The 27,715-nt window shown below is 45.0% G+C and overlaps 2 long non-coding RNA genes across 12 annotated transcripts in view; one reads left to right on the forward strand and one right to left on the reverse strand.

Annotated features, from left to right (window-relative positions):
- Window positions 1–27,715, reverse strand: part of LOC102550048 (uncharacterized) — a 174,052-nt gene that overhangs the window by 125,204 nt on the left and 21,133 nt on the right. For 2 of the 11 annotated variants that reach the window (XR_010055551.1, XR_005490091.2), the window contains exons 1-2: window positions 21,266–21,501; window positions 3,880–4,009 (exon numbers count right to left, since the gene is read on the reverse strand). This is a non-coding gene — a long non-coding RNA (uncharacterized LOC102550048). The other 9 variants (XR_594628.3, XR_010055545.1, XR_010055548.1 and 6 more) reach the window with 9 other exon arrangements.
- Window positions 21,663–22,968, forward strand: LOC134480768 (uncharacterized). The gene is made up of 2 exons (XR_010055553.1): window positions 21,663–22,096; window positions 22,705–22,968. It is a non-coding gene; the product is annotated as an uncharacterized LOC134480768 (long non-coding RNA).

Consider the following 27,715-nt stretch of genomic DNA (forward strand, 5'->3'; position numbering starts at 1 on the left):
GAATGGCGACTCCAAGCTAAGGTTGAATGGATGCTGCCCCCCTCCCCCCACACTAGAAGGCACACGTGCTTGTGCTGTGTGACATTGATAGCTGCCATGATGACCTTTAACTAGATAGGATTCTGGGTGTTGGCAGTGACAACTGGACTCGGGGAAGTTGCTCTTGTGGTCCAGTTGGAGGCTGGGATTTGTCAAGGATACCCCGGTTCTCTTGGTATGGTCTGTCTTTGTCCAGATGGCTAGCAAAGGCTATTGTCCAAAGTGCTCTCCTATCAGTAGGAGGGGGAAAAGTTCCAGAAGGCAAGCACTCTCTGTCCTCTGCTACATAACTCTTTATACTCCTGTTGGTTAAGGCTAGACCCAATACCAGCTCAGTTCCAGAGTTAAGGAAATGGGATGGTGCCCTCTCTGACCACAGCTTCTACTAGTAGAGACTAAATCCAGACATCCCCGCTCCCCTATGGGATGGCATGAGTGACATGGGGTGGCATGGGATGGCATGGGATGGCAGAGGAGATCATAGCACATGGGACCAGGGCAAGCTCCACCAGCACCAGCTTCAATTCCCATTAAGATGCAGTCCTATCTTCCCCATCATTCCAAGAATCATCTGACTTTCATTGCTAAGTTGACAAATTATGTATGAAGTTGGGCTCTTCGAAAACTACACCATGACTCCTCTGCTAAAACTCCTACAGCAGTGAGGGTACCTTCTCTGAGGCACAATGTTCAACTTAGGGTGATTCAGTTGAAGATATTTCAACTCCCTAGTGCTGTATCAATGACACCCGCTCAATAACGGTGCTTAGAATGTTGAACTTTGACCTTTTCTTGGGCTAGTGACACATGGCATGACACGCCTTGATGCTGGCCAGCAGCCACAAGCCACAGCTCCCTGTCAGCTGCGTATCACCGCGAGGCAACCAAGATCTCCCCTCCAAGTGAGCTGCGACACCCAGCTGAGGTCTTCAAGAGGCTGCACACACGCAGGGCACATTGGACTTGATGTGTTTCAGCAGTCATACTGACATATTCAACAGTGGGGGTGCTGAGATAAGGCTCTGCCTTAAGTCAGGGTGGATCTGTCTTCTTGACAAAAACTGAAGAGATCTGATCAATTTAAAGGGGGTTTCTAAGTTACTAGAAATAATCAGGAACTGATTTTAAAAATTAAAATGCAGTTTCTTAAACTGTCACGACCAGTTGGATCTTCAGAATGTGGGACGTTGTATAATTGATTGCCCCGATCTCTTATCATAAGCTTTTAAAAAGAAGGGTCTATGGGTAGACTGCTCTAGAATAAGAGAGGTTAGCAAGATAAATGAGGTAAATGCAGTTGGGGAAGACACAACTGAATTCTAATCCCTGAAAAATGCAAACCTCAGCCACTTTCACAGCATCTACATGGCACCAGGCAGACAAAAGCAGCTAAAGGGGGTCTAGAGTGCACGGGAGGACATTAGAGCTTATAAGTGAACACTACGCCATTTCATACAAGGGACTTGAGCATTTGCAGATTTTGCTGTCTGTAGGGAACGCCGGAACCATAACCCTGGGACAGCAATACTTGGCTCTTCTGTACTGCCAGGCTGGGACCCACAAGTCCTGCAGCAAATTTTTCCAAAGTGGGATGTTGTGGGGGAGTGCCAGGCTGGAGGGTCAAACACTTGCTGCTTCTTGCTTCTTCCTGTCCCCGCTCTGTCCCCAGCAGTAACCCTTCCTCCCTAGTGGCTGTAGCTCTAGGGGCAACAGCTGTATCCAGCTGCTGAGTCCCAGGCCCAAGTTCTGAAGCCGCCTGGCCCCATCCCTGGCTGCAGGGCCACACTCAGAGCAACTCAAACCCCATCCTCAAATACCCAGTTTTGCCTACTCCAGCCTCATTTCCTTTTCTTCCAGTCCTTGGGATAAACGCCGTTTCTTAATAATCACTTTCTTGTTGGTTTACCTAGGGGTCCCTTTGACTCCACCAACAGTCTTAAACTTACTTAGAAGGCCATAGCAGTAGTCCACACACATAGTATGTAGCTTCAGTTATAAAGCAGTCAAAATATTAATATTTGTCTCAAGAGAGAGATACTGCCCAGTCTCACAAATATCATTAGAGCATATTGTAAAAATCGTCCTATTTTATTATTAATGATAGCTATTAATCTCTTACTGGGCCTAACTTGTAAGTTTAACTTTACCATAGTCATGTATGTATAGAAACAAGGACAGTCCATGCCAGGCTCAATTCTGTCTACAGTTTCTGGTACTGACCTGGGACACTAGAGTATGCTCCGCCAAGATAAGGGACACCATGGTGTAGTAAATTCATTCCATCTAAACAACATGCAGAGTTTCTGCCTTCAAAACATATAATGACATATGGTATTTTTAAAGGTTTGGTCAAAAGAAAAAATAGAGATATATAAGTATCTGTACACACACACACACACACACACACACACACACACACACACACACACCTACACAAAGGAAATAGGATAAAATGTTGAATTAGATGCAATAGGTGACCCAGTACTGGATTATTGGATTGTGCTTATGACTTTTCTATAAATTGAAATGTTCTCGTGCTAAAATGTTGAAAAGAAAGAAAATCATACCCTGCCAGGGGTGGTGTGGGTGACAAAACAGATTCCAGCTCATCATTTTCCTAAGTGTACCCGCTGCTGCCTGGAAGTCCCCTCCCCCAGCCAAAGGCTCAGGTGGATGTGAGGAGCAAAGCAGGACCTGTGTGGACAGCTGGCCTCAAGTCAACCACTAGAGTCCCTGACCCTGCCAGAATCCAGCCTGGAAGGCTACAGAAATAGTCCTCAAATCCTCACCTCTGTCTGAGAGGAAGAGACCATCCCAAGATGTCCCCAAATGCAGAAAATCCCACTTTTGGCTGTCCAGGCAATTCTGTGTTTCTGACTTCAATCACTTATGCTTTTTGGGTGTTCCTTCCACAGAGGCCCCTTCACTGTGAGCAGACATCTCGCCTGCATCTCAGAGGAGAGCTCTGTGTGCCTCTCTTACAGGACACCGGCCACCTCCCTGCCCTGCCCTGATTGCTGTCTTTATTCCCCTCCGTGCCTCTGACTGTGGTGCCACATTTGGTTTTGATAGCAATACCCATCTGTGGCCATGTGTGCTCCGTGTTCTTTCCTGTGCTGGTTAGAGCTTTTGGTGAGCTGAGTTGGTATGTTGATATGGTATTTTCAAGAAAAGCATTTGGGCCAAGCATGATGGTACAGGCTTATAAGCCCAGCTCTTGGTTATGGAAGAATCCAGGCTGGAGGCTAGGGAGACCTTGTCTCAAATAAGAATGAATCTGGGCATGGTGGTGCACACTTTAATCCCAGCACCAAGAAGGCAGAAGCAGGTGGATCTTTGTGAGATTAAGGCCAGTCTATATAATGAGACGCTGTCTCAAGACAATAAAATAATAACATAAAATGTTTTACTTCAGTTCTGATAAAATTTAATTGACAAGAACTGTTAGTGTGAACTCTGGACCCTTCAGGAGAAGCCAGGGAACAGTCCTATCTCTGAAGGTCTCTTACAAAGGCTACATAGGGGAAGAGTACCCCAAGACAAGCAACAGACCCACCCAGGAGAGGGGCATGAAGTGGAGAGTTACGGCCTGCGGCTTGCTCTGTTCCCTCACACATGAACCACATTTCTCATTTGACCAGCGTTCCAAATGCCTTCTTCCCCAGAGAGGGCCAACTACACAGCTACATGTTGGTCTGCCCCGGTGAAGACACATGGCTGTTTGCACTGCTTACACTGTGTAAAAGCAAAACCTCTCAGAAGTGTAAGAAGATGCCCTCCTACCCCATTAGTCAGTCACAGAACTAGACAGCAGTATCAAGTAAAAGTTTTCATACATACCTCATGGTCAAGATACTCCACATTCAGTCAGCTACAGATGCCCAGGGAGTGTGTGCTGGAGTGGTTGCTGAGACATTCTTGGAAAACGGTGACAACATCCATCGTTATGGCCATAGGTACAGTCATTCTGCTAAATGCCCAGAAGATTAATAGTTAAAAAGGATGAGGTAGAAAGACCCAGAGACCAAACTGCAATGCACATGCTAGCAAGTGGACGCGTTCTGCAATACTAAAGAAAACTAGAGCGCCTTAGAGGAATGGCTGACTCGGGGCTGGGAGAGGAAAGGACGAGATAAGACAGGAACATGTTGTGAAGCCAGAAGTAAAGAAAGACTCAAAACCATGGGAATGTCACAGGGATGGGGGAAGGAGCTCCTGTTGGCTAAATACAGAGTGCAGAGAACCAAAATAAACAAGGGGAGTACACCATCCCTCCCACATGAGCCCCACATCTGTAGATGCAACAGGGCCTTAGCATTTCTAGGTTACTGGGTGTTATACGTGATCGAGAGATGGCTAAAGTATAGGACAGGCATGGAGGAGATGCAGATCACGCTGTGTTAGAAGGAGCTGATATCGCAGGGGCTCCTGGAGTCACCTCTCCACAGATACCAAGAAATAACTAAAGTAAGTTATAGTCTATTTACGTTCTAGCACCTCTGGGTCCATAGCAAATCAACAAACAAACACACAGAGGAGAAAACAGAACTCTTGCTCACAGCACAGTGTCAAGACCACTGGCACTCTTGGAAGAACTGCTATTGATGGAAAATCGTTACTCTGCAATGGTTGGCCTAAACAAGATTCATCTCCAGACGCCAAGCATGAGAAAAGGGTGCAGGCACGTGCAGCAGGCACTTCCACATTGACTAACCCTGGAAATTGCCTGACACCCAGAGATGAACAAAGACAGATTATGTGACCGGGGCAGCCAACTGTCTGGTGCCAGCTGCAGAGGTTGAGCAGTTACAACGTGGGTGAAGGGTATAAAGGCGCTCCCCACAAACAAGTCTGCTTCTGCTCCTGACCTGGCTCCCAGAGTCTGTCTCATTGATTTCATGTCTTCTTACTCCCTAGCCCTAAGGTCTTGTGGGGATGAGGGCTAGGGCAACATCAGATGACACAGATGCTTCTGTCCCACCTCCCCCACACTTACAGCCTCCTTTAGTTGGGCTCCCTCAACCACCTGCCGCACAGCTGCCTTCCTTGGCCCATAGGGCCCAACCTGAGGCTTATCCTGTCAACCTCAAACCTTGTGCAGCCAATTGTTCTTGGGTCCATATGCCCCTGGCTGACCTTGATTTAATTAGAAAGGTAGTCAATGAATCGGGGCCTGATTTCCCTACTTTGAACAGGTCTTAAGACAGTGGGCCATGTAGGGCATAGGTCTGATGCTGAGGTCCAATTGGTTCTTGATCTATCAATAAAGATGCTAGTGGCCAATGAGCTGGGTGAAATAGGCAGGACTTCCAGGACCCCAAAGGCAAGTTGGCAGATTCGGGGAAGAAGAAAGGAGTGTTTCACTGTGCTTAAGAGAAGAAAAGCCAACCAGTCATGTGAGATCTTGGGCGGAGCGGCCATAGGTGCTTCTCTGGGTGGGAGGTTGGAGTGTTGAGTTGGGACTGAAGATGGCTGAGTAACTGAAGTTAAGAATAGATTTAGGGTGCTGAGCTGGGAGTATTGAGAAGGGCACGTTACCCACAGCACCCAGCAGTTGAGATTAAGCAGTGTGTGTGTGTGTGTGTGTGTGTGTGTGTGTGTGTGTGATCTGTGAATCAAATATTCTCTGGGCAGAGACTGGTAATGCATCCTGTTCCTGGACTACAAGCTACACATGGCAAGCAATATAGAAAGTGAGAATCTACTATTAATTTAGGAATTCTTGGATGGATTACACACACACACACACACACACACACACACACACACACACACACACAGAGTGATATAATCCTAGGAAGAGGGGAGAATCGATATCTCAATGAGCAAAGCAGAATGAGTCACATAGCTCCAGTACTGCAAAACGGAAAAAAAGGAACACAGGGACAGCCTCAGCTCAGAGACACTGGGAGCTCCTGCTGTGCAAAGAGACAGGTTGGCTGCTCTAAGGCAGAGTCAGATGTATGTCTACTTCATACAGCAATAATCAAAGAATAGATTTTTAAAATTTGATTTAATTTTTTTAAGGATTTTTTTAAGAATGGAATATAGATTTTGCCTGAGCCACGTGGAGATTTCTTCCTGCAGTTTGGAACTGATACAAAGAGCTAAATATGAGAGTCAGGGAGACAGATGGTAGATGCAGCCTGTTTCCTACAAGCAAATAATCGAAGAGTAGGGATAAAGTTTTAGTTAATTGTTTTTAAGGTAGACGGGAATACAGATTTTGCCCGAGCCATGTGGGGTTCTCTTCCTGCAGTAAGGCAGAAGGGAGTATAATGGTAGTTGTTTAAACGTATTAAGTATACAGAGATATTAAGCTCCACAGAAGGGAGAAGTTAGGAGATTGAATGAAAAATGCTTTAGAGAAGATTTTAAAAAGTCTTGAGGGAAAGTTTCTCGGGATCTTTGAACACGGTCTACTCAAGGGATTTCTTTGCCTGATACAACATAGACAGAGCGTGTAACTAGGCTTATACAGTAAGTAGACAGAGATATTAATATAGGCCTTGATCTCATGAAAGTCGGGGCAAGAGACAGTAGAAGCACTATCTCGTTGGTTAGTATTCTGTTTGGATTGCTTTATTCGGTTTGAGTTGTCTTATTTATCAAAATGAGTGTGGTTTTGAGTTTGGTTGTTATACTAAAATTCCTCTGGGAGAGAGGTCGAGATAAATGTTTAATAATTTCTGAATACTGGACCAAGGACTTGTTATGTTGGAAGAGAGGCTCTGTGTTTGTGCTGACAGGGAAGGAAAGGAGGCTCTGGACCCCGTCCAGGGCCATATGGACCAGCTCTGACAGGGGAGACCCCTCTGAAGAACTAGAAAAATTCAAAAGAATCAAACAGGACAGGTAAAGATTCTTTGTGCCATCCTTCACGAGGCATGAAGACATACTATAATTGGTTATTAATAAAAGTAACTCATAAAACGACAGTTGTCTTTCACCGTCTCAAACAAGGAGCAGAATTTCATCCTTAACTGATCTGTGCACCCTGCACAATCCATATGGATACCTTAATCGTACTGAAATTTTGGTTGTGAGATTCATATATTACAGAATGTACAGCCTTGGTGAGGTTCACCCTCAGAGATGCTGAACTGACCTGCTTGGCCCCCTGCTTCCAGTTGCTGCCCAAAACAGCTTTGTGGATTGCACTGATTCCAGGTCATCTCGCCTCATCCAACCTTTCACATAGATTCGGTCAGAACGTCAGTCAAGCTCTGAACCTTCCAAATACACAGAGACTGGATAAGAGATGCTAGAGAGGGCTTCCTTAAGTCTACCCGAACTTACTAATTTTCCTACCCCTCCCCACCCATTTAAATAATTTTCCATCACCCCTATTCAGCAGGAAGACGTTGTGGAGAGTTGTCATCCTGATTGCTTGGGTTTGGGTGTCCATTTATGGGTATTTTAAAAATTATAGATTGGTTATCATTTTAAGGGATAATTTGGGAATGGTCATAATTTTGAACATGTGGGAAATAGGTGGGATGGATTACTAAATTTTATCCTTGAACAAAATATTGGGTAGCTATAATCTTAATTGGTAGAAATCTTTATAATTGATAAAAATTGAAGTTATAATCTCTTACATTGGTACAGAATTTATATTGATACAGCTTTAAGGTTTTCATTGGTGTGAATTTCTTATATTGATACAAAATTAATTTTGTTACTCTTAGTATTGTTACGCTTACATAGTTATTGTGTCTATGTAACTCATTTAAGAATTACAAGGCTTAGACCCAGTCCTTCTAATTGCTGCTTTAAAAACTCTTTTAAGATGATTAAGCAACACAAGTTAAGGGCCAGATAGCAAACTCGTGGTTATGTTAGATTCTGATTTAATTATAATAAAGTACCTTCAATTTACACAAATAGAAATAGCTAAGAGTAGCTAAGGTTTAAAGGTTCAAGATACTTTAGTCTTCAAAACATCAGAAATCCACAGACTGTGACATTTAATGTTATTTCACTATTAAGTATCATTTGACAATGAGACACGTCTACTCCAGACAATTTTCCCATTCTTCTTCAAAGAAAAATTGAGCATCTTTACCTCCGGGTGAGATAAAGGTATGGGTCATGGCAAGGTAGCCATGGGGCAGAAATTGCCTATTTTATCTGCAGACAAAATACTGTCCTGGAAAAGAGCACACTATGCAGAATAGTCGACTGATATCTCTGCCAAGACAGGGTAAACAGTCCTTAATAATCATGCTTTGCAAAGGTCTGTCAGATGATCCTGGGCTAAAAGGCTAAAGACTGATGCTCCAATGTTATAAGAATTAGGGGGCTGTCCAGGTAGTCAGTTGTCTCTGCAACTGTTTAAGTTTGAGAAGCTGTGTTTGGTGCTTCCTATATACCCAGGTAATATTTAAGTCATTCTTGGAGTTCTGACGGGGTTAAAGATTGGTTATTGTCTCATAATCAAAATTAGTTGTTTAACATTGAAAGAGAGGTTATAGAGTGGAAGACATGGTTTTCAGATGGCATTACAGGCTATAATCTAAACATAATCCAGGGATAGAATCATAATTCTTTAAGTTAGAAATAATGGTAGAGTACTTTATCTAATTGACAAATATGAATGTTAATTGTATATCATACTGTATAATTTACATGATTTTTACTCATTTCCATGCCATCACTCTGATGTCTAGAGATGACCTGCAACCCCTAGAGCCAGTCAAACATAAATTTGGCATCACTGTGGTCATCATTGCCACCATCCTGGCGGCTGTAGTGGGTGCAACTATATTAGCAGTGGCCTTGACACAAACCTTGACAACAGCAGAAACGCTGGATGGAGTAGTGTCCTGCACTGCTGATGCCATCTAAGCACAGGAGATGCTTAATCAACATCTTTACTGGGTCATCCATATTTTACAACAACAGGTTGACCTGATGTCAGAAAAGCTTGAGATGGACATGTCTCTTCCTATGTGTGACCCTAGGTTTAGTTCTTTCTGCCTGACCCCTTACCAGGTTTGTAATTCCACCTCAGAGAGGCTGAAGTTGGCCCATTACATTAAGGTGACATGGTCCACCAAGTTCCTCAATTATTCTATAATGCTCAAAGAACAAATATGTAAGTTAAATGTCACCATACCTCCGGTTATGTCCTTTGAAGTGAGCTTAAGTATGGGACAACCTTAAAAGGCTCTTTGACTCCTCTTGGATAGTCACTTATGCAAAGTTAGGAGTGTTCTATTGTTAGTAATCATTCTCTTTAAGAGTCTTATGCAGCATGTCTTGCCAGCACTCCATTAATAAGACTATGCTCCAAGTCCTGCCCTCCTCCCAAGGTTGTACAGCTCAGGTTTTCAGAGATAAGAAAGTTCTTCCAATAGACCAACCTACTCCACTGGGTACACTCTCCAGAGCTGTACACTGACACTCCAGGGCTGGTAGTCAATGATGGATAAGACCCCAATAGCTGGGGCAACCTAAGACAGGCATGGTTCCTTATGTTGGTCACTCCTGAGGTGGGGTCAACAGGGTCAAAGCACAGAACTCTGACTCCCACTGAGGTGCCAACTTCTAAATGAGAAAGAGTCAATGCGCAGAGGAGTGAGTCAGCATGTTCTGACTAGTGCTCCCACCCCCAGTGGCCCATGCATATGCAACAGGCGGTTCCACATTCAACCATGCCAGAACCTGCTTGACACCAGTGATGGACAAAGATAGTGCATCTGAGGCAGTCAATAAGTCAATCAGCTGGTGCCACCTTCATGGGACAAGCAGTTACAGACAAAGGAAATGTGAATCAAGTATATAAAGGCATTCTCACTACAACAATAAACAAGTCTGCTTCTGCTCCTCGCCTGGCTCCCAGAGTCTGTGTCATTGATTCTTACCCTGTACCCCCAAGGACCATCTCGGGGGGCTGAAGGGTAGGACAACAGAGCTAGATATTTGCGTAATGTCTGATGTCTTCCAACAGTGTGGGTCTTGTCCTCAAAAGAAGAATCATGTCTTAATAGGTGTTGGCAAATCAGACAACACCTATCATGACCTTTAACAAAATCAACATTAGCATTGCCATTCAGAAGCAGGTAGCCCTACTAATGGTGCAGACATGGTGCTTGCCTATAAAGTATTCTGTAGAGGACTCATTGACTATACAGTACTCTGGATGTAATGTGCACCTCAACTTTAGATATTTTATGCATATGATTTTATATGCATTTGTGGTTTTCCTGCATGTATGTGTGTATGAGGATGTCAGATCCCTTAGAACTAGGGTTAAAGACAATTGTTAACTGCCATGTGGGAATTGAAACCAGTATGGTGTGTGTGTATGTGTGTGTGTGTGTGTGTGTGTGTGTGTGTGTGTGTGTGTGTGTGTAGGTAGGTATGTATGTATGTATGTGCACCATTTGAATGACTAGTGCCAACTGAAGTCAAAGGAGGGCACTGGATCTTCTGGACCTGGAGTTACATACAGTTGTGAACCAGCATATGAGAGCTGAGGACTGAACTCAGTTCCTCTGCAAGAGCAGCAGATTTTCATAACTGCTGAGCCATTTCTCCAGTCCCAGAATATCTTGACTTTAATCAATAATCAATCATGAGAAAACCCAGTACAAAAGACTGTGATTTCATGGGCTAGAGACATGGCCTGGTGGTTAGCAGCACTGGCTGTTTTTCCAGAGGATCTAGATTCAATTCCCAGCATCCATATGGCAGCTGACAACTGTTCGTAACCCAATTCCACAGGATCTGAAACCCTCACACAGACACACATGCAGGCAAAATACCAATGCACATAAAATAAATCATTAAAAAAAAGGCTCCGATTTCATTAAGCCTTTAAATTTTCCAGTGTCATAAACTATGACGACATATTAATAGGTGTAAGAGATCTGGCAGATAAAGACAATGGATCCTAGATTTCGGAAAAGTGCTATGAAAGACACTGCTCTGAGTAGTTGACCAATTAATAGTAGACTGACCTATTAGCCAGATGTGGTGATTTGTAACTACAATTCCAGTTGAGAAGCTAAGGCAGGGGGATCACTATAAATTTGAGGTCAACTAGGGATATATATATATATATATATATATATATATATATATATATATATATATATATAGTAAGTTATAAGCCAACCAAAGCTTTATATTTTAACCTTGTAAAAATGTAGATAGATAATAGGTTAGCGAACAAGAATGTATCAAAACTAAGCTGAGAATTATTAACTTCTACGACTGGTCTAGATACTATTCAAGTACTTGAGGGTAAAGGGATTTATTTCCTTGTTTTTCAAAAGATTTTTAAAAATCTTAATTTTATATTCATCAATTTTGTGTGTGTGTGTGTGTGTGTGTGTGTGTGTGTGTGTGTGTGCTCAATAGCAAATGGGGTAAAATAGTAATTCTGGGGAAAGGAACTTATTCCAATTTGTTATCTGTTGATGTGATAAATACATTGACCAAAAGCAACTTGGGGGAAAAATAAACTTATTTCAGCTTACAGTTCCAGGTCACAGATTATCATTGAGAGAAGTAATGGCAGAGAGCCAAGCAGGAGCAGAAATAGAAACTACAGGGAAACTCTACCTACTGGCTAACCTCACTGGCTATGTTCAGCTCGCTTTTTTTCCAGCCCAGGAACACATAGGGATAGCACCACCCACAGTAGGCTAGACCCTCCCACACCAATTAACAAACAATTAAAACAGTGCCCCACACAATCACAGGCACAGGCCACTCTGACCTTGGCAAGTTTACAGTTAAAAGTTTCCTCTTCCTAAGCCACTTTAGGTTGTGTCAAGCTGGCAATAAAACTAAACAGGAGAGCTGTTTGCACATCTTTTAACTCTTTGTTGTTTTTGCAATGTTTCTGCTTCAAAGTAAGTTGTTTCGTGATGGGAAAATTGGAGACAAAAATGATTGCTGTAAACAGGGCAGCAGTGGCTCATGCCTTTAATTCCAGCACTCCACAGTCCCGGAGCTAGCCGGTCAGTCATCTCGAAATCCACAACCGGGGGAGTGAGGATGATTACAGGAAAGGCAGAAGGAAGAGACAGATATGGCAGGGCTACAGGTCAATACCGTGCCAGCGGCAAATGTATTTTCTCAGTGTCTTTTAAAGGCAAGCAACAGAAAGCATAACCAATTCCAGTAAGATAAGTGATGACCACGAATGCTTATGTGGCAAATTTATGGTTCACAGTATCTGTGTTTGACTATGGACAGTCTCTCAAGAACGTATGCATAAGCAGAGGAACTTGGCAGGATATAATGCATGTCTTAACTAAAAACAAAGACAGATGTCGGCAGACTCATTAATGATTAATCAATCACAAGCAAGAAGTCAGCCAAGTTAACTCTGGATGTGCTCCCAACATGTCCCCCTTTTTTATCTATATGAGCCAAAGATGTCTCAGCTATTGGCGCAGAAAGACTGTGCCTGTCTTAGGCGTCTGTTCAAGCAGTATGGACCTTACCTGTCATTGGTACACGAATCTTAGCATCCAGGCCCTGTCTTAGGTTGATCCACCTCTAAGAGAATCTTACTCATTTTTTTTTTATCTGTAAGACCTGCACACCTTGTTGGGAAGAGCAGAAAGTTGTGCCTGTCTTAGATTGAGAAGGTTCTCAAGACGATCTTACCTGTCACTGACTACCAACTTCTGCCAGGGAAGACACTGGAGCTTAAATTTATGTAACTTTGCTTTGACATCTGTAAAAGCTCTGATGATTCCTCTCAAAAGTACAGATGATAGACACGCCATACAAAGGATCACAAAGCCAAGTCATACTGTGCCCAATGAGAGAGATGTAAATGAGGACCATGAAGACAAAATGGCCTGAAACGTTTTTAGCGTATCACCTGCAATGCCAGCAGCATCAAAAGACGTAGGCTTTGCATTTCTCAAATTCACAACCTCCTTATGCAGGTTAATAAACCTAGATAAGTATTAGTATTATGCCAAACACGTTGAAGGTGCCTTTTCATTCTAGTCCAATCAGGCTGACTCTCATTATACATGTTTGGAGTGATACAAATCCATAGATATCAAGCATGACTCCAAATGGCTTCTGACTTTCATTCCTTGTACCTCATCTCCTGTGATCTGCACCACATCATGAGTCAAGTCTTCATTCTAGCCGTCTATCCAAATTCTCTTGTATGTGCAAGGCATTGCTTATATTCTCTGCAAGATAATTAACAAAACTACCTGTTGGTACCTCTCGTGCTAAAGTAGCACTGGCTATAAGTGTTATGAGGGCAACAACAACCAACAATGATCAGCCCAACTGTACATTTGCTCCTTGCCAGAGCATGATCTAATTCTTCCAGTATTTGTAAGCCTTTGTCAGAATACCAGGGTTCAGATAAATTTACAGCAAAGCTGGTTGATGTACTACCATTACAGATTGACTGTCAGACAGTGCAGAAACACAATTGGACAAAACAGAATTAAAATAAGAAACATTGAACTCATTAACAGAACCAACAACAAAGGTGATATTCCCAATTAGTAAAAGATTAGGTGGGGTAAAGTAGTATGTTACATTTACCTTAACCTCACAAATGTTTATGTGGTGAGTTTATGGTATCCAGTATCTGGCTAAGCCCATTTTATTCAGGCTTGGGCAGTCTCAGAAGGATGGATGAATAAACAGAAGAACTTGGCAGGATATAATGCACATCCTAACTAAAAAAAGAAGGATAGATGTCAACAGACTCATTTGTGATTAATCACAAGCAAGAAGTCAGCCAAAGTTAACTCTGGATGCAGAGGCAGATGCAGGCAGATCTCTGAGTTTGAGGACAGGCTGGTTCACAGAGAAACCCTGTCAAAAAATGTGCTGTAGAGGGAGGAGGTGGCTCAGTAGTGGAACAAATGCCTAACACAAGATTCTGGACTCAATCCTTATGACCACAATCCAGAGAAAGGAATAAAACAGTTCTATGCAGTGGTGTAAAACTATCCCCAAAGATACAACTGAGGGGAAAGTAAAGACAATAGATAATCATTGCATGTGGCATCTACACCACAGAATTTGTATATAAATAACAAGTAATTCCATAACCCTAGGTAAATAAATGCCTGACTCTGTGCCTTAGATTTGCAGAGAACAAGAAATGAAGATGATAGTTACTAAGTAATTTCTCTATTTTTAAGAATACATATATATTCTTAAATATATATATATATATATTGCTGTGAAACTAAAAATATTTTTTAATATTCTGAAGGATGAGGCAAGAGGGTTGTGTGGAGTTCAAGGTCAGCTTGAACTAGTTTAAGAGCCTGCCTCAGAAAAAGAAAACTTTTTGAAAGTAAAATTGCACTTTTGTTAGCCCTCATTAACAACGGGCTCCAGCTCAGATTTTCAGAGACAACTGTTTTTCTTTAAGTGAATTGAATTTGTTCTTTGACAATCTCAGACAAATGCCTTTCAATTATCTTACACTCCCTTTCCTTCTCTCTCCCACTCCTGTCAACGTGCTTTCCTCCTTACAAATTCTGTCCCAACATCAGTGTCTTCTTGTTGTCTTTGTGAGCCCCTGAAGGAGAGGAGTGGGAAGATGGGGGAAGGGGGTGTGTATACAAAAGCTGTGTGGATCCAACTAAACAATATAAAGTTTTAAAAGACAACAAATACTTTTAAACAATTGGCCCCTTCTAATACCTAAGAGTGTCATACAATAGCTGAACTTGAAGATGCTCTAGAAAGGGCAACCTAGGACAACCGCTGGCTTTCATCAAAACGAGCTACTGAGAATCCTCAGAGGTATGACAGAGGGTGACAAAAAACTCTAGGATTCAGTGTCCCCACCTGCAAACAAAAAGGGCACCTAGAGGACAGAGGTATGTGAGCTCAGGTTAACAGCCAGGCTGGTGTGGGCTCAAGTTGTGCCATTTTTAAAGAGTCAAGCCCCTCATGCTGCCCCAGAGCCGCTATTCCTGTGAATGTTGTCTCTCTTTCTCATTCCTGGTAAGCCTGGAGACTTTTGAAGGGAGATTTCATCCTTACTCTACTGTGCCTGGAACTGTGCCTCCTGAACACCTGAACATCCGTGTGTAGCACACACCGATGGCGTCAGTGAGCTCAAGGGAAGCTCAAAGCACTAGGTGGGTATGCTGTGGCACCAAGGTTCACTTAGAATTGTCACACATGGGCTGGCTTGACTCTGAAGTCAACATGTAGAACTCTCCAGTGCCAAAGAGATAAAGCTGTGACCATGGGAAACATCTCCAGAAAAGGCAAAGTGAAGAATGTGCCTTCAGCCCTCAGCCAGACCCCTCTGGAGAGACACTGGAGTAATGTACTATTGCTCTGTGGTCCAAAATGTTTGGGAGACACAGTGAGCTGCGACTAAGCAGATGGCTGGCTCTTACTGTAGCACTTACCAGGAGACTTGAGATGCCAGCAGACATCGTGAATATCCAACGATAGTATGATCTGCTTGCAGTGCGCTCCAAGTTTATTGGACCCTATCACATCCTACCACCCACTTTTCAAAGAGGTTCTCAAGACCTTGATCCATAGAGACTATTTTAGCAACCTCTACTGAGAGAACACGAGGAAACTCAGAATGTTTCTCTCATCTACTGCCAGGGCATGCTGAGAACAGACCCAGTGAAAATGACACAGGGCAACTTGCGTTCCTCACCCAAGAGGGCCAGAGAGTCACTGTCAGTCACGACGGATCAAGATCTCTGAGGTCACTGTCAATTCTCCCTACTTCCCTTTGCCTTTCTGGTCCTCCTGATGGGTGTCTGCTACCAGAGCGCTCACCTAGTAGGCACGAAACCCTGGGCTCCATCCTCAGCACCACACAAACTGGGTGTGCAGCCAACTTGAGAGATGAAGGCAGGAAGGTCAGAAACTCAAATGCACTCTCAGCCATACGGCAAGTTTGAAGCCAGCCTAGGCTACATAAGACTCTTAACAAAGAAAGAAAGAATGAGAGAGAGAGAGAGAGAGAGAGAGAGAGAGAGAGAGAGAGAGAGAGAGACAGAGAGACAGAGAGACAGAGAGACAGACAGAGACAGAGACAGAGACAGAGACAGAGACAGAGACAGAGACAGAGAGAGAGACAGAGAGAGAGACAGAGAGAGAGAGAGCAAATACAAAGAGTCCTGGACCAAAAAGGAAAGAAGATGTTCAATATTAGAGTCAATCCTTCTGTCAACTGTCCCTTCAGCCTCGTGTAGCCTTAGCGTTGAGCTATGATTCTGCTGCATTCATCTGTGGACTCACACATGGCTGAAACAGGCAAGGGCCCACCTTATGGCCAAGCCTCTAATGTACAGTTGGAACCATTCGGCGAGTGACAGTAACATGGGCTGAGGGGCTCAGCCATGATGCCATGTTCACTATGATCCCCAAAACAAACATGGGGTATCTAGATGACCTCCGCAGGAGGCTACTACGTTCTATGGCTCAACCGGTGTTGTGGTCTCTATCTTTTCTGTTGTCCCTATCCTATTAGGTACAGTCTCAATAGGCTTGTAGAGTCAGGCACACTGGTGTGCCTTTGCCCAAGGGATGGACGCTGCATCTGGGATATTTTGGTTGGAGGCTCCAGGAACTTGGAGCTTGAGTGGAGCAAAGCTAAAGAGATGGGGAGCTGGTATTCTTGGTCTTGGAGCTGAGAAGCTGAGCTCAGCCCTGCTCCCGGCCAGCTCTCCGGTATCTGAAAATGTTGAAGCTCTGTACAGGGCAGCGTAATGGTATATACAAATAACCTGTATATTTATACTTATATATAATAACCCTTGCATTTTATATTATCTTTGTTGCCAATCTCATCTATCTCCAATATTCTAGGTTTTTCAAGACTTGTTTTTGGGCTGGAGAGATGTCTCAGCGGTTAAGAGCACTGACTGCTCTTCCAGAGGTCCTGAGTTTAATTCCCAGCAACCACATGGTAGCTCACAACCATCTGTAATGGGATCCAATGCCCTCTTCTGGTGTGTCTAAAGACAGCTACAGTATGCTCACATATGTAAAATAATCTTTAAAAAAAATAAGATATACACAGTACACACGAACACACACACTCACAGACACATGCAGAAAAACTTTTAAAAATATGCATTTGAAAGTGACCTTAAAATTTCCTAGTAGTCTAATTTCATTTGGAGGGCAGACAGGTTGGGCACCACTGTCACTGCCTGGTAGTTCCTAAGTGTCTGGGCATTTCCAAGAAGCTTCTCATTTCTACACGGACACACTACTCAGTGGTCCACATGTTCCTAATGCTGTGACCCTTTAATACAGTTCTTCATGCTGTGGTGACCCCACATTTGGGCCCGCCTTGGTCCTGCCTTGGGCCTTTTCTGTATATTTCCCACAGAGCTTTAGCTTAGACTCGTGTGTCCTCGCCTTTCCTCACATCAGAGCACAGATCAAACTTGCCTGCAGACTACTCTATCGCTGTCAGACACAGAGCTCCCCTGTAGCAATGGGCAACCTTCTTAATGTCCATGACAGTTGCCCACATCTGGGCACTGGTGTGCTTAGAGAGCATGTTCTGAAGACTCTCACCAAGCTCCCTCCTTCTTCAGCACACATAACAAGATAAGAGTCCAGTGCTCCAAGTGCGCCTGGGCTCTCAAATAACAATATTAAACAAATCAATTGCAATAAAACTCTGTTATGGACTGAATGCTCACATCCCTCCCAAGCCTCAGGCATCAGGAGGTGGGATTTTGTGGTGATTAAGTCATGAGGCAGGGACACAGATACCTTTATAAAAGGGACCTAAGGGATTCTGTAGTTACAAGTACTCACTGCTCTTACAGAAGACCTGGGTTCAGCTCTCAGCACCCAACAACCCACAGTGGACCACTCACAACTACCATTAACTCCAGTTCAGAAAACTAATGCCCTCTTCTGGCCTCCACAAGCACTTCATTCATGTGGTGTACACACAGATAAACACACAAAGACACAGACACACAGACACAGACACAGACACAGACACACACATATATACACACAGAGAGAGAGAGAGGTGCACACACACACAGATACCCAAACAAGCAATTCATTCATTCATTCATTAAGCACTTCTTAAAGGGGGACCCCAGGGAGCCTGTTACTGTTCTATTGCTTTAAGGAAAAGACCCCTCTAAAAGTAGACCTTACTTTCTTTAATTTTAAAATGAAGGTTTTTAAAAAATGGGGTACACAAAATGCCACTATCCTACCTGAAAGCGGAACAGATTGGCAATGCTCTCCCGAGCAAGCATCAGGCTCACCTGGAGTATCGGGTGCCCCAGAAATGTCATACACTCGGGAGGGTCAAGAATCTGCATTCCTAACAAGCCACTGGGACAGAGTCCTGCTGGCTGCCGCTAGCCCAGGACCTCCATTTTGAGAAGCCTTGGATTAGGGAGAAAAGGGGAGAGTGGGAGGCACCAGTGAGATGTTATTAGAGAAGTTAAGGATTGAGGGAGTTAAATGGTGCTGGAAGGACTGGGGAGGGGGTGAACAGAATAGAATCCAGGAGACTCATGCTATCCACGAGGAACACATTCCACAACGCCCAGGTGATGCCTGAAATCACAGCTAAATATAGCTGGGCCGTTTGTTCCCAGACTTACACACCTAAACTACTGTTTGATATTTAAATTGGGTTCAGTGAGAGATTAACAATAACAAATAATACAATAGAATGAGCTATCATGACAATATATCGTAATAAAAGTTATTTAAAATGTATGAGTCGTCAATTTCTGAGAGTTCTCACTTAGTGGTTTCAGACCTTGGTTGACCTTTTGCAGTGAAACTCTGCTGGGAGCTGGATGTCCGCTGTCTGTTGTGCCCAGCCTTGCCCTCTGCATCCCATACCCCAGTGGAGGTGAGGATATGGGTGTTTCTCCAGCCCCAGCCCACAAGCTGTTCCCAGCTGGCCTCCACGGCAGCATTACTGCACCTATGGTCAACCATCTCCGTAAGAAGAGCTCTGCTTCGAAGACAGAATGGACTGAACCCAGTGGTGGGCCAGACACGAGACTGGGAAAGAAGCGAACAGGGCGTCCCAGGTTTCTGGGCTGAGCCACCTGGCAGTGATGATGGCAGTCACCAAAGTGTGTAAAGCCCCAGGAAGGAAGAATCAAAGTGTAAAGTTTAGGCCTGAATGACTCCCAGATCTCTCTGACACCCCAATGCATATAGCAGACAGGCAGGTGGGGCAGATATGTCCCATCTGTCCTCAGATTCCAGCACATACTAACATATACTAATCTTTAGAAGATGCTGTTACAGGCTGGTAAACAAAGGCAGGCTCAGAACCCCCAGTGACTAAAGGCCAGCGTGCAGTAATGCTGCCGTGGAGGCCGGCTGGGAACAGCTTGTGGGCTGGGGCTGGAGAAACACCCACATCCTCACCTCCACTGGGGTATGGGATGCAGAGGGCAAGGCTGGGCACAACAGACAGCGGACATCCAGCTCCCAGCAGAGTTTCACTGCAAAAGTCAGAAGTCTAAGGTTTGAAGTGGAAAGGCTTGCACATGGGCTAAATCAGTGTGAAGACCAGAGGAATCTAACTTATAAGATAAATTACGGGAAAATCAGAGCTATGCAACTTGGGGGGAATGAGGACAGCATCTTGGGAACCAGGGAGAAAGGGGTCAGGGTCAGATCAGGAAAATGGTTTTACCAAAACTGATGACCCATTACAAGGAGAGAGGACACTTCTAGGTCGCGACCTCCAAGCACAACTCGGCCTTGGTCCTTGCCACGTTCGACAGTGGCAAAGAGGACCCTCGTCTCCCCAAGTATCCAGTTGTAAATTAGAAAGCTGTAATTCCAGCTGGGGGTTCTGGTGACATCATAAACCACAGACCCACAGCTCAACTCACCAGAAGCCCCAGGATGGAATTACAGCCTTTTTCCCTAATCCAGGCAGCTCTGGCCACTACCATATTTTTCAGGCTATAATAGAAATGAGGAGTATTTTAACTATTTGTTTGTGTCCTTTCTTGTCCAACTCTCACTGCCTTTCTCTCCAGGCCCACTCCCAGGATGCCCTCCTCTTGGTGGCAATGTCTGCAACTTCCTCTGGTCACAAAGGCAACCCTTCCTGGGGGCTGCTCCTCTGCCCTCCTTCCTTTTTCCATTCTCCCTCAGGGACTAGCAGCCCTCTGGCCTCTATCTTAAAGTTCCCAGGTTCAAGAGAAGTCTATCTCATCTGGGTCAAGGCCATGCCCTAGAATAAAGCCCATGGAGTCACTAAAATGGAGAAGTGTTTTCAGTAGCTCCATGAGGTCCAGAGCTTAGTGGAGTCTCTCTCTGAAAGCAAATGGCTACTCACCAGCACACTTACTGGTGTGGAGTCCTTGGTCATATACATACATACATATATATATATATATATATATATATATATATATATATATATATATATGTATATATATATATATATATATAGTCAAACGCTGGCACACCTGGGTATCATTTTACTTCATCACCTGCTTCTTCATCTCCAATCCACTGCTGGTGTTTCAGTTCCAGTGGGGAACCCCAACAGGAAAAGACCACAGGGCAGGTAGTGAAAAACAGCTTCCACTGATGAGACCCTCCTGTTCCTTATCCCTTTCACAGAGACAAAGATTCATGGAAGACAGAGATGAAGGCTCAAGTGATGGGGGTATTTTGTTCAAAGTCCTTTTGGTGGTTTGAGTGAGAATGGCCCCAATAGGTTCATGTTTGAATACTTGGTCCTTATTTGGTAGAACCGTTTGGGAAGGATTAGGAGGGGTGGCCTTGTTAGAAGGGGTATGTCACTAAGGTGTGTTAGGGGGGCAGGTTTTGAGGTTTCAAAAAGACTCAGGCCATTCTCAATCTCTCCTCTCCTCTCTTCCCCTCCTCCCTCCCCTCTCCTCCCCCCTCCCCTCTTTTCTCCTCTCTTTTCTTCTCTGTCTCCCTCCCTCTCTCTCTCTTACCTTCTCTCCATCACCCTCTCCCTTTCCTCTTCTCCCTCTCTCCCTCTCTCCTCTCTCCCTCCCTTGCCCTCTCCCTTTCCTCCCTCTCTCCCCCTCCTCTCCTCCCTGTCTCCTTCCACCCCCGCTACCCTTGCCCTCTCCCTCTCTCTCCTCTCCTCCCTCTTTCCCTCCCACCATCCCTCCAACTTTCAAGTCAAGATGTGAGCTCTCAGCTATTCCTGCCTTTGCCCTGGCCTCCTGAACTCTAACCCTCCAAAACCATTAGCTCGGATTAAAGTGTTTCTTTTATAGGTTACCTTGCTTATGGTATTTTGTCACACCAGCAGAAAAGAATCCTGGAGGTACCATGTTCCTTACTCATAGTTTCATTTCCCACTGTTCTGGTTAACTGGAGTCATCCACAGTCCAAAATCCTAAGAGGAGAATACCAAAAAAAAGAACTCACAAGCAGTGCAAAGGCATCTCAAGCTGACCTGCTCCGTCCCACTGGACGCCAAGCATCCTTAAAAGTCCAGCATCCCACACTGCCTATGCTACCCACCCAGGAGTCACTTAGCAGGTCCACAGCCACAGTGCTGCAGTGATCCTGATGTAGCAGAATGACTCTGTGTCACAAAGCCCGCATCATTTGCTCATCACAAAGGCACCTTGTCATCCAACATCACCACCACAGGAAGGGTGAGAAAAGGAGGGTAAAATACTGAGACTACATGCTTATACAATTTTTATTACAGTATGTTGTGATTGTTCTAACTTATTATCTATTGCTAATATCTTACTGACTGATTTATAAATTAGAATTTATCTTAAGAGTGTATAGAAAAAATACAGCATATATACAGTATGGTGAGTTTAAGATAGAATCTGGGAAGGTTTGGAACATAAATCCCTGGGATAGGAGAAGTTAAGAGGAAAGTCCTTGGATTCAGCCAACATCTGACTCCAGCAGTGCTCCCTCAGTGTCCCATCCCTGGGCTAAACGATTTTGAGAATAAATATCGCTGACTAATGTTCAAGCAACATGGGTTGTTATTTTTGTTTATTTGCTTGTTTTTTTTCCAGAAAGGTTAAAAATTCCACATTATTTTACAGTCCAAGAAGAAACAAGAGTCAGTCCAATTTTCTGTGTAAGCTATAACTTAAATGTTATTATCATTTAATATATTGTATATATTTATATAAAATTATAAAGTAAATTATTTCATAAAGGATTATGATTTCCCCTGATACGAATTAACACCAAAGGGTTACATACACAGTGATGAACTCTGCAGAAGGGAAGCAGACCTGTGGCCTCTTTCCTGAAGTGTCATCCTCCAGTCTCAGCATCTGAGACGGCAGCTTACGGGTCTGTCAATGTGCACCATGGTATCTGCTCACACCATGTGCAGCATGTGGCCTGAACCACGGCATCATGGAGATGTCCACCAACAGCATCGGCGAGATGAAGGAGGGAGAACTGCTGCCTCGGGAACAGATGATTCAGGGTCACAGAAAACTATGATGGCTTTAGAGTTTCCTAGAGGGTTTTCTTGCAAGCATCTTCCAAAGGAGCATGTTTGATGTTCAAAGACCACCCACAAAATGAGGGGACTGCAGCCATCTTGGAGGGAGTAGACTCAGTTATAGCTGCTGTCGATACACAACCTCCTTGTGCAATGTCACATGCATGAAGCACAGAAGGGTAAGGAAGAAGCGTGAGGCAGGGGCCTGATTTTGTTCCTCTGGTATCCAGGACAGAAACAGTGTCGTCCTAAGGAGTGGAGAACACTGTCGAACGTATCCTGCGCATCTACCGGAGAAGAGGTCCCCACGCTGAACCAGCAGGCTTCTTGTTTCTCCCACTCCAAAGTGAAGTTGGCAGAATGGCCTTGTAAGAGAGAACAATTTATTCAGCCCCAAAATCAAACATTTAATTTCCAGATTAATCCCGTGTCATTGCACCGCAGGATGGAAAAGCAGAGTCATCTTCCTAAATGCATAGGAACAAGCTTGAGAACATCTTGTGGGTTTTCTTTTTCATGGTTTGTGTTTTCGTGTGCACATGTATGTGTGCATGCATGTGCAGAGTTCAGAGAGCCCATGTCCTGTTCTACCCCTGCTTGCATTATTGAGACAGGTCCTCTCCAGCTTGCCACGTACAGGCGGGTGGGCAGCCAGCAGGCCCAGTGATCTGCCTGACTTCCCCCTCACCAACGATGGGGTTACGTGTCCTCACAGCCATGCCCCCAGCTTTGTCCTTGGGTGCTTGGGATCTAAACTCAGGTCTTCACCCTTGCACTGAAACACTCTGGCCCACCAAGTCATCTCCCAGCCCCTCATGGGGGTTTCCTACACTAAGCTGAGGCCAGGACCATTCGACTGCACAGTAACAACCTGCGCTTCATGACCTGGGTCTAAAGCTGCTGCTGCTGAAGCCATGTTTGACCACATGGCCTCAGAGCCAATGTGGCTACAGCATCTTCAGTGAATTTTACCACTGCATATGCCTTAGCTTCCTCCTCTGTAAAATACAAGCCTCCTTGCAAGCCTCGTGAAATTTAAATGAATACACAGAAGGTGCACGTGTCCTCAATAAATCACGGGTGTCAGGGGCCCTTTTCCCTCTGTCATGCTTGGGTTGGGTAGAATTACTATCAACTATTTAAAAGAGAAAGCTGACAGAAACTAGCCTAGTCAGCTTCTAATCACTGTGACAAATACCTGAGGGGCTGGGTGTTTAAAGGGAAGAGGGTTCATTTTGGCTTGTGCCCAGGGAGATTTCAGTCCATCCTGGCAGGGAGATGCCTCATGGGCAGGAAGCAGGGAGAGAGAATGTCTGTGTTAACAGGAACTCTCCTTTCTCCCTCTCAGTCCATCCAGGGGGTGGTGTCACCCCCATTCAAGCTGGCTTTTCTCTCTCATCTCTGAAAATTCCACGGAGACGGACCCACAGGTGTGCACAATGTCCTAGGTGCTTCTCAATCCAGTCAACAGCCCGGACAGAACCATCACACAAATTTAGCCCATACAACTGAAAACCCAGCCTGAGGCACGGCTGGAATCGGGAGACGAGTGGTGTTTGGGTCTGTGTTCTCTTACTGTGCCACAGTTCCAGTCTCAGACGAGCAGGGCTGTTGACCTCTATCCCCCCCCCACCCCCGCCCTGGGTTCAAGTCTTGTTACAGATCTCAGCAGGACCCACGCAAACTGAAGAACTGAACCCAAGCACAGTACCGCGGTTGCCTGTCCTTCCCCTCGCTGTGGACGAGGCTGAGCGCATTTTCATGTACTCGTTGGCAATATCGTTTTATATGATATTCATCTTACTCCAAAGATTTCATCTTTGTTGTGCACAAAACAACAAGAGGGTGTGATTTTTTTTTCCTGTGCGAACTGATTTACCTGTGAGTTTATTGAAGTTAGACAGGCCTCCTCCCAGCACCAGCCCTTCCCTCCTGGGAGCTGTCACTCTCCACTCCCAAAGTACCAAAGCACGCTGGTGCTGCTAAGCCTCTGTCCCTCTTACTTACCCCACCCCACCTGACTCTTCCCTTCTGGGCTCTGCTTCAGTGTCCCCTCCCAGCACCATGGACAAAGCATGGTGGCTTCCTTCTTCACAACTCCGTCAGCAGATCACGTTGGACAAGTCCCTGGTCTTTCCTATAAAGCGTGCTGCTTACCCTCAAAGGTACTGAACTGATCCCCTGTCCTGCACTCCCAAGGGTACTCAATGGCTCTGAGACTGACCATCAGTGTTTCTGAGGAACTGACAGCCAGGAATTCTCTCCACCTTGCTTGGTTCCACGGCTTGTCTTTCAGGCTAAGCTTGGCCCTGATCAGGCCATCTCTCTTTAACAAATGGCATCAAGTATCAGCCGACACTCTGACAGTGCCTTTTTTCCCCTTCTACAACAGCATACCACATAGTAGGTCATTTATAGAGAAAAACTATTTCTCGGAATTCTGGAAGCTTGGGAGAGCAAGGGCATGGTGAGAGCCATCGATCACACTGTTAGCCCGTTGTAGAAGTGTGTGAGGCAGGAGCATGGAGCCCAAATCATCCTGCTGTCAGGACCTAGTCCTGCAGCATCTTAACGAGGAGGTTTTGTTTCTCGCCAGCTCCGGCACATCCTTGCAGGTGGACTATTCTCCCCCCCGCCCTGAGCTGAGAGAGCAGTCCCCGTCCTTCAAGAGGATGGTAGGCATCCCAGATGAGATGAGATGAGAATAATTAAGTGGCACATGTGACCTCCACTCCATGGGCCAGGACCAGGACCCAGTGGGCAACAAGAGATCAGAAAGCATGCGACCACGAGGTCGGAACAAGGTGGGGACTGGAAATAGTTGATGGCTGGACCTCATAAGGTCCGTGGTATGTCCCGACCTTATCTGTCATGAAAGAGGAATGAAGAAGAACATCGACCATATGGAGGTGGGAAATCCTGGCCGGGGAGACGGGGGGTGGGGGAGGAGGACAAAACATGCTCATGGTCCCTTGAGGGTGTGGTTTCTGCTGTTGAATTATCATCTGTGGCTTAAAGATACATTTGTGGCTTAAAGTTAAAAAAAAATTAGAGTCCATGTCTGATGGGACTGACATAGAATTTACATTTTAGCACAATCCGTGAGTAACTTGCATGTGCATTAAAGTTTGGAAACTGTTCTGGCATATGTACATATGAGAATATTTCAGGACATATTTGTCTTAATAATTATTTGCTGGATTATGTTCTCTGGTAAACAATGCCACTATATTCACCAGCGACAGTACTGTTTTGATTGACAGGCTTGAACTACGTAAGCGTTTACTCGCTGCACCTGTCCGTTCCCATGATGCATCACTGTCCATAATTAATTATGATTAATTGGATATGTGATTTAAATCTATAATTAATATAACTACTTATAATAGCTAATTATGCATAGCCCTATTGCCTTATAGCACATGTATCCAAAACCAGCTCACTCCTGATCAACCCCTTGCCTCCTGGACCAGATGTCCTAGGATATGAACAGACGGATCACAGAAGGGAGGTCCTAGAGGTTGCTAGGGAAGGAGGCGCTTAATCCGTGTCTGAAGTGGGGTGTACAACTTGAATGCAAGTGAGGGTCCTGAGTTGCTAGGTGCCTTGTTAGGAGAGGGGTGTGTGCACAGCCCAAGTCCCAGTTGTTAAGCGATTTCTATGCTTGCCTGGAGCCCAAGAGCATGCTTTCTGCTCCTGGAGCTAGGAAGTCACAGAAGATGAGATGCTCATATCCCGGAAGAGCTGCAGTACAAAGGGGTATGGAATACCAACCTGAAACTCTCCCAGGACCACACTCCCTCCGAGAAGCATCACGCCCTGGTGGGAAGACTCCTTCTGAATCTAGGTTCTAACCTGGGTCTTGACTCTTGACTTGCCACTGGCTCTCTTTGGATATGTCACTTGTTCTCCTAAGGTTACAGTTACTAAATACCATCTCTGATGTCCCCTGTGCCGAGCTCTATTAGCACTTTCTGTGCCTTACCTCACTTCATCCTCATGCCCCATTTCACTCATGAGATGTTGGCCTTAGAGCGACAAGTAACTCACCTTGTCCCAAAGCAGCAAATGGTGGACCAGGATTCAAACCCAGACAGAGAGATGTCGAGATGTACCTGGCCACCCCCAACCACCATGCCATACTCCTCTAGCTTGATGGCAGGAAGCCTGGTAAGTGGTAGGGAGACGCCAGTGCCTGAGCCCCCTCATTCTTCTGCCTCTACCTCACTGCCGCATACGTCCACAGAGCTGTGGAGATACGCTTCAAATTTCCATTACAAAATGAGCATTGACTGGTGGGGCACTGAGCAGGGAAGGCAGGGCATTTACCACACCTTCATGCACATGTCCAATCCTGCCTCAGCCTTCTGGCTCTAGGCCAGTGGTTCTCAGCCTTCCTAACACTGCAACCCTTTAATACAGTTCCTCATGTTGTGATGACCCCCCCAGCCATAAAATTATTTTCATTGCTACTTATAACTGTAATTGTTCTACTGTTGGGAATCATAATGCAAAATGTTCGATATGCAAGATATTGGATATGCGACCCCAAGGGGTCAAGATCGATTGCCTTAGACACACCTGCACTCTAGAAGCCTCCAGGAAAGCCGAGACCAAACTCCTCCAGAGAGATACCTGGGGTCTCCCACTTCTCAAGCACCTAGTCTGTCTAGCCACAACATCTGGCTCCAAGCCAACCACAGTCTGTCAGCCCAGGCTCTAGACCAGCAAGTGAGTCGCACACTGACAGGGAAGTCCAGATGGACATACTCAGGCCCACCCGGACAACAAGATGAAAGGCAGAGTCCATTCAAGAACCAAGGAGGTCCAGGTCAGAATGCTATGAGCGCAGTCATAAGATGAGCAGCAACTTCCAATTCCTTCTCTTCCTTTAATGCCAATTAAAAAATGGAAAGAAATGATGACTAGATTTGCAAGGGATGGTAGGAAAGCTACAGCCTCAGGGGTCATGTTGCAAGGGATGGTGGGAAAGCTACAGCTTCAGGGATCATGTTGCAAGGGATGGTGGGAAAGCTACAGCCTCAGGGATCATGTTGCAAGGGATGGTGGGAAAGCTACAGCCTCAGGGGTCATGTTGCAAGGGATGGTGGGAAAGCTACAGCCTCAGGGGTCATGTTGCAAGGGATGGTGGGAAAGCTACAGCCTCAGGGATCATGTTGCAAGGGATGGTGGGAAAGCTACAGCCTCAGGGGTCATGTTGCAAGGGATGGTAGGAAAGTT

The sequence above is a fragment of the Rattus norvegicus genome, chromosome 10 (genome assembly GCF_036323735.1).
Source record: "Rattus norvegicus strain BN/NHsdMcwi chromosome 10, GRCr8, whole genome shotgun sequence".
Lineage (NCBI taxonomy): Eukaryota > Metazoa > Chordata > Mammalia > Rodentia > Muridae > Rattus > Rattus norvegicus.